This window comes from Triticum dicoccoides, chromosome 1A, assembly GCF_002162155.2.
Source record: "Triticum dicoccoides isolate Atlit2015 ecotype Zavitan chromosome 1A, WEW_v2.0, whole genome shotgun sequence".
Lineage (NCBI taxonomy): Eukaryota > Viridiplantae > Streptophyta > Magnoliopsida > Poales > Poaceae > Triticum > Triticum dicoccoides.
The window spans coordinates 476,265,661-476,271,914 of NC_041380.1; the positions used below are offsets into that span (position 1 = coordinate 476,265,661).

The 6,254-nt window shown below is 40.9% G+C and overlaps 1 pseudogene; it reads left to right on the forward strand.

The window, feature by feature from the left end:
* The first annotated feature begins 575 nt into the window (after window positions 1-575).
* On the forward strand, window positions 576-5,800 carry LOC119303072 (annotated as a pseudogene).
* The last annotated feature ends 454 nt before the right edge of the window (window positions 5,801-6,254 follow it).

Below are 6,254 nucleotides of genomic sequence, written 5' to 3' on the forward strand. Positions count from 1 at the left end.
GGGCGTCAGTGAGGAAAGGTTGTAGACGCGGACGCATTCATGGTCGGCGTGTTCCCGGCGAATGAGTTGGGCTATCTGACTTGCCAACCTAGAGCGCTTTAAGATTCATGTTTTTGAACCGACAACAGTTGGGAAGTTCGCCGCGAAACGTACAATATCTTGCGTTCACCAGATAACATTTCCGTTAATCAATCTAGACGAATCGTAGAGAAAAGGAGAGTCACGTTTATTACAAATTAGTAAAGGAGACCGGAGCAATGTGCTGGTTACTCATCGCTCGCGCCCACTGTGTTTTTATGGCTTTGCCTACTTGCCTTCGTCTCTCCTGTATGTGTGTGAACACCAGCGACGCTTTGTTTTAAAGGCGAACAGTCATGTGTCCATTCTAAAAAAAAAATAGTCATGTGTCCGACACGTAACGAAAAATCGAGAACCGTGAGCTGTAGTAATGAGTGGTCCTGGTCCTCCTGGACATGTGAAAATTACATGCATGTCGGCCGGTGTCGCTTGTTTTAAAGGCGAACAGTCATGCGACAAACAATTGTACGTACGACTGTATAGCTATTCATCTTCACATGATACTATCTTTTCCTTTGAACTTGCCCGGGTTCTACAAAATGCATCGCTGCAGCACCAAACGCACACCAACCAAACAACAATCCAATTAGCTCAGAGGGAACAGCTCCAGATGAATCTGGCGACGGGCGCCATGGGCTCCCTGCTCCCCAAGCTGCTCGAGCTCCTCAAGGAGGAGTACAAGCTGAAGAAGAAGGTCAGGGAAGGCGTCGAGTCTCTCGAGAAAGAGATGAAGAGCATGTACACTGCCCTCCGCAAGGTGGGCGAGGTGCCACGGGACCAACTCGACGAGCAGGTCAAGCTCTGGGCGGACGAGGTAAGGGAGCTCTCCTTCAACATGGAGGATGTTGTTGACAAGTTTCTGGTGCGTGTCGAAGACGGCTCTGAGCCTGCCGCTAACTCGAACAAGATTAAACGGCTCACCAAGAAGATGGCCGGCTTGTTCATCAAGGGGAAGACTCACCATGAGATCGCGAACGCGATCAAGGACATCAATAAGCAAGTCCAAGAGGTTGCTAGCAGGCGTGTGCGGTACAATGTCGACAATCTTGTCGCTATGCCTGCAGCGGTGGCTCCCATCGATCCTCGCCTTCGGGCTCTGTACACCGAAGTGACAGAGCTTGTTGGCATTGCTGGGAAAAGGGATCAAGAGCTAATGAAGTTGCTTTCAGAAGGAGACAATGAGTCCAAGAAAAAATTGAAGACTGTCTCTGTTGTCGGATTTGGAGGATTAGGCAAGACCACTCTTGTCAAAACGGTTTATGACAAGATTAAAGGAGAATTTGATTGCCGAGCTTTTGTTTCTGTTGGTCGAAATGCTAGTGCAAAAAAGATTTTGATGGATATCCTTCTTGCCATTTCACCATATTGGGCGAAACGCAACTCATCGACAAACTCCGGGAACGTCTCGAGAACAAGAGGTATCACCTGTCACTCACTTTATGATGGCAACTAGCTTAAGCTGATAATTTCTTTCAATTGGTGCTTGTGGAATAATATGCAAGTTATGAGGTTTAAAAGTATTGAGGATTTTAGAGTAACTTCCACCATTTACTTCCTAACTGTCACCATTTTGTGTATTTTCGTACTAAAAATATTATTTTTAATGCACAATGCATACAAAATATTACAAGGATAAAAATACTAATATTTTTATATGAAACTAGAATAAAAAAATGCTGGTCATGAACTCTATATAGAGATAGGTTGTACATAAACCACAATGAGAAGGAACGGAAAAGTGACAAACTGAGAACGGAAAGAGAATTTATGTGTTGAAGCACAAGTATTGACTATGTAGTCTTGTCAAAGGATAAACATGAAATATGCATTAAAAATATCAACTTGAATGGGTTTAGTTGTACAATAAAAGAGTTCATCCTCTGTAGAATGTAGTTGAGCAAAAGTATCCATGTACCATCCATTACCGCAAACCCTAAAACAACTAGAAGTGATGAATAAGTGATAGATTGAGACGAAGAACCAAGTATATACATGTATAAGGATCGTTTAAGGGCTTGCATGGCATCAGCTAAGAATACTTTTTATTTGTTAACACCATGTGAGAATAATTGTGGGTTAATGTCATTGTGCTTTGTATGTGTGTGAGGCTATCACATGAAGGAAAGTAGTCAAATAGTTTATATTACTACATAATGCAAACTTTCCGTGGAGAGTAGAAAATGACATAAATGAAAAATGATGCGGATTAATGTGGATGAGTTTTATGAATTAAATTAATTTCAATTCGCTTAGAAATAAGACATATGGAGAACAAAATGGTCCAACATTTATGTATAAGCCATCAGTATTTAGATTTAGTTATTGATTGAAAATTGTCCTAACCTCCTTTTCGAGAAGAGAAAAAAATCCTACTAAAGGGATATGATCAAATTTATAACTTTGGGTATTAATACATATAAAAAGAAATAGACAAGAATGGAATGGATTGAACGATATTCATTCATGTTTACAAGACGAAATGTCTTATCGAATTGAGTTGTTTCTTGGTATATCGTACATTCATGATAGATCAGGGTATTTATGCTAACCAGATTTAGGTTCGTGGTTTGTAGTCTCTATTCAAGCTCAATTGTTGGTAATAGTTCAGGTGATGTATACATGATCAAGGAGAACAAACGGTCCCCACTCAAAAAAAGGAGAACAAACGGTCAACGTCAATAGGTGAAGATGAAGAGATATATATTGTTGTTGCATATTGGAGCATGTGTCCAAAAATCAGAAATTATGTTTATAAAAATGTATAGTAAATCTAGCCACGCAAATGCTCGGGTCACTCCGCTAGGTATTTATAGTGGAAGGTGTGGTGCTCTACCAATTCATAAAGATGGACAAATAGAAAAGGTCTACATTAATATTTGGTTGAAACATGATCATTTCAATCAATAGTCTTTCTGTCCTAGCTGCCTGTAGTTGGTAGTATCATAAAGTATCAAGTACCATGCATATGATACTAGTGTATGGTACTACCTTCGTAATGCATAGTATTATAAATTACTATCTTTTTTCACTAATATATTAGTATCTTAGATGACCTTATTTGTCGTCATGCAATATATATAGCACAATATATATTATGATATGGTATCATGATATGATGCTCAACTCTCTTTTTTTTCATTTAATTCTATATTTAGCATGCATAATACTAGTTATGATACTCCCATTACGGGCAACCTAAGGAAAACTGATGGACAAATAGAAATTGTGTACATAAATTAATGTACGTTGATTGAAACATGATCATTTAATTTAGTAATAGGTCCGTCTTTTTATCCTTCCATAATCTTATCTCCGGGGCATATTGCTATATTATCTTTAAATTTTACCATGTGTATGATTATTAAATTAATGATCTCATAATTAATATAGGTACCTCATTGTAATTGATGGCATATGGGATGAGAAATTGTGGACAATTATCAACTGGGCCTTCTCTAAAAACAACAATTTTGGCAGTCGACTAATCACGACAACTCGTATAGTCAATGTATCTAAATTCTGCTGCTCATCTACTAATGATTCAGTCTATCAAATGGAACCTCTTAGTGATGATGATTCCAAAAGGTTGTTCTATAAAAGGATATTTTCTCAAGAGAGTGGGTGTCCTCGTGAATTAGAAGAAGTGTCCACATGCATATTGAAGAAACGTGGTGGAGTGCCATTAGCCATAATTACTATAGCTAGTCTTTTGGCTAGTGATCAGCATCCAAAACCAGAGGATGAGTGGCATGTTTTGCTAGAGTCTATTGGCCGTGGACTTACCAAAGACCACGGTGTAGAGGAGATGATGAGGATACTATCAATTAGCTATTATGACTTGCCTTCTTATCTGAGAACATGTTTATTATATCTAAGCATGTTTCCAGAAGATCGCGAGATTATGAAAGATCAATTGATATGGATGTGGATTGCCGAAAATTTTGTCCAATGTGAAAAAGCAAAAACTAGTCTCTTTGAGATCGGGGAGACTTACTTCAATGAGTTGGTGAACAGAAGCTTGATCCAGCCGGTATACAATTATCGCGGCTTTCTATATGCTTGTCGTGTGCACGATAGTGTGCTTGATCTAATTTGTTCATTATCAAGAGAAGAGAATTTTGTTACCATATTGAATGGTACCAATGATGGCATTTCTTCTCAGAGAAATGTGCGCAAGTTGTCCCTCCAAAATACAATCAAAGAACATCAAACGATGCCTCTTATTTCTAAGAGTATATTACAAGTGAGGTCCATTGCCACATTTAAATCTGCTATTGGTCTATTGCCGTCTTTGTCGAGCTTCGTTGTTTTACGTGTACTGGATTTGACTGGATGCAATGTTGGTGATCATAGCCATCTAAACCTTCAGGACTTGGGGACTTTATTTCACTTGAGGTACCTAGGTCTAGCCGATATAGGAATTTTCGAGGTCCCAGAAGTTGGAAAGTTGCAGTTTTTACAGGTGCTGGATTTGAGTGGAAATTATGATATAAGAGAACTTCCGTCGAGTGTTACCAGACTGAGAAGATTGATGTGCCTACTAACTGAGCCTCTCTGGAATCTTCCAGATGGACTGGGAAAGCTGACATCAATGGAAGTGCTGGGTGAAATCTGTGGTGACTCTTTATGCACTTTGAAAGCATTGGGCAACATGAAAGCATTAAGGAAGCTCCAAATTAAATTTAATGATCTGAGCATGGAGCTAGAGGAAGCTTTTGTGGAGTCACTAGAAGAACTTTCCAACATCCAAAGTCTAGAAATTGATGCCAGCGGCGCTTCCATGGATCTCCTGGGGGAACGCTGGGTGCCACCTAGAAGTCTGCGGGAATTTATCGCAGACAGACATGGCATATTCTCCATGCTGCCAGCGTGGATAAGGAGGAATCCCGCCCATCTGTCGCAACTACACGAGTTGCACATATGGGTGGAGGAAGTGCGGCAGAAGGATCTTGGGTTCCTTGGCAAGTTATCGGCTCTTCATAGTCTCACATTGCGGACCACCCGCCAAAGGCAGCTATTCTTCGGTGCTGATGGGTTTCGTTGTCTGACAACAATCGTGTTGGTTTGCCGATCGCCGGGCCGAATCGTGTTCCGGCCGGGAGCTTTGCCCAGGGCTGAAACTGTCAAGTTTGAAATCGGTTTGCGGGTCGCAAAAGAGGAAGCAGCTAGCAGCGGTGGCGATTGGTTGGATCTGGGCATGGAATACCTGGTGTCCCTTCGGAAGGTTCATGTCCGGTTCTACACCTCCGGGGTGATGGTCGGCGAGGTCAAGCAAGCCCGGGCTTCGCTGGAGAACACACTCCATGCCCATCCTAACCGCCCCGTCTTTGGCGTCTTCTTCATCCCGGACATAGTACACGGTACGTAATTAAAACCCATGATGAGATGTCATTTCCCTGATGCATGTCTTTATACACTGATCGACCTTCCCTCTCTGTTTCTTTCTTCCCGAAGGCACAAGTGATGATGACACCTTCGTATAGGAGAGTTCGAGTGGAGAACCTTCAGGTTACAATCTTTTCCGATAATGAAGGCCAAGTGGTCAACCTTCAGGTTACATGCAGTTTGTTTTTCAGTTGAAAGGAAAACCATTTCAATTTTCAATACTCCAGAGTCCAGACTATGTATTAGGCTGGTCATAGTGGGAGTAACTAGGAAGTAACATAGCGCATTTCAAAACAGAGTTACTTATGTGGCATAGAATTAATGAGGAGAAAGGGATTTGGAGTAATATAATATGTTACCGTAACATAACGCAACCCAAAGCAAAAATGCCATCATCTATGATACTACTTGTATGTTATTTTGCATTATGAAGATAGTAACAAAGACTAGTGTCATATGCATGACACTAGTCTAAATTACTCCCCACTATGACTAGCCTTAATGTATACTAGAGACATGCATAAGCTATGTTTTCCTCCCTTACTCATAAAGCCATGCTTATATAGTTGGTGACTTTATAGGCTGTTATTATTGTCATTGGAGACGCACGTCGGCGAACCATATGTGTATCAGCAGCTGCATTAAAACCTGCAAAAATAATAAATCATCAGCTGCATTCGAACTCAGTTATTCGTTGAGCTTAGAGCAATTTCAACGGACCGACCCAAACGGACGGTGCTTTTATCCGTTTTTTGTCCGTTTGAATTGGCCGCCCGCTCGGCGTCCGTCCT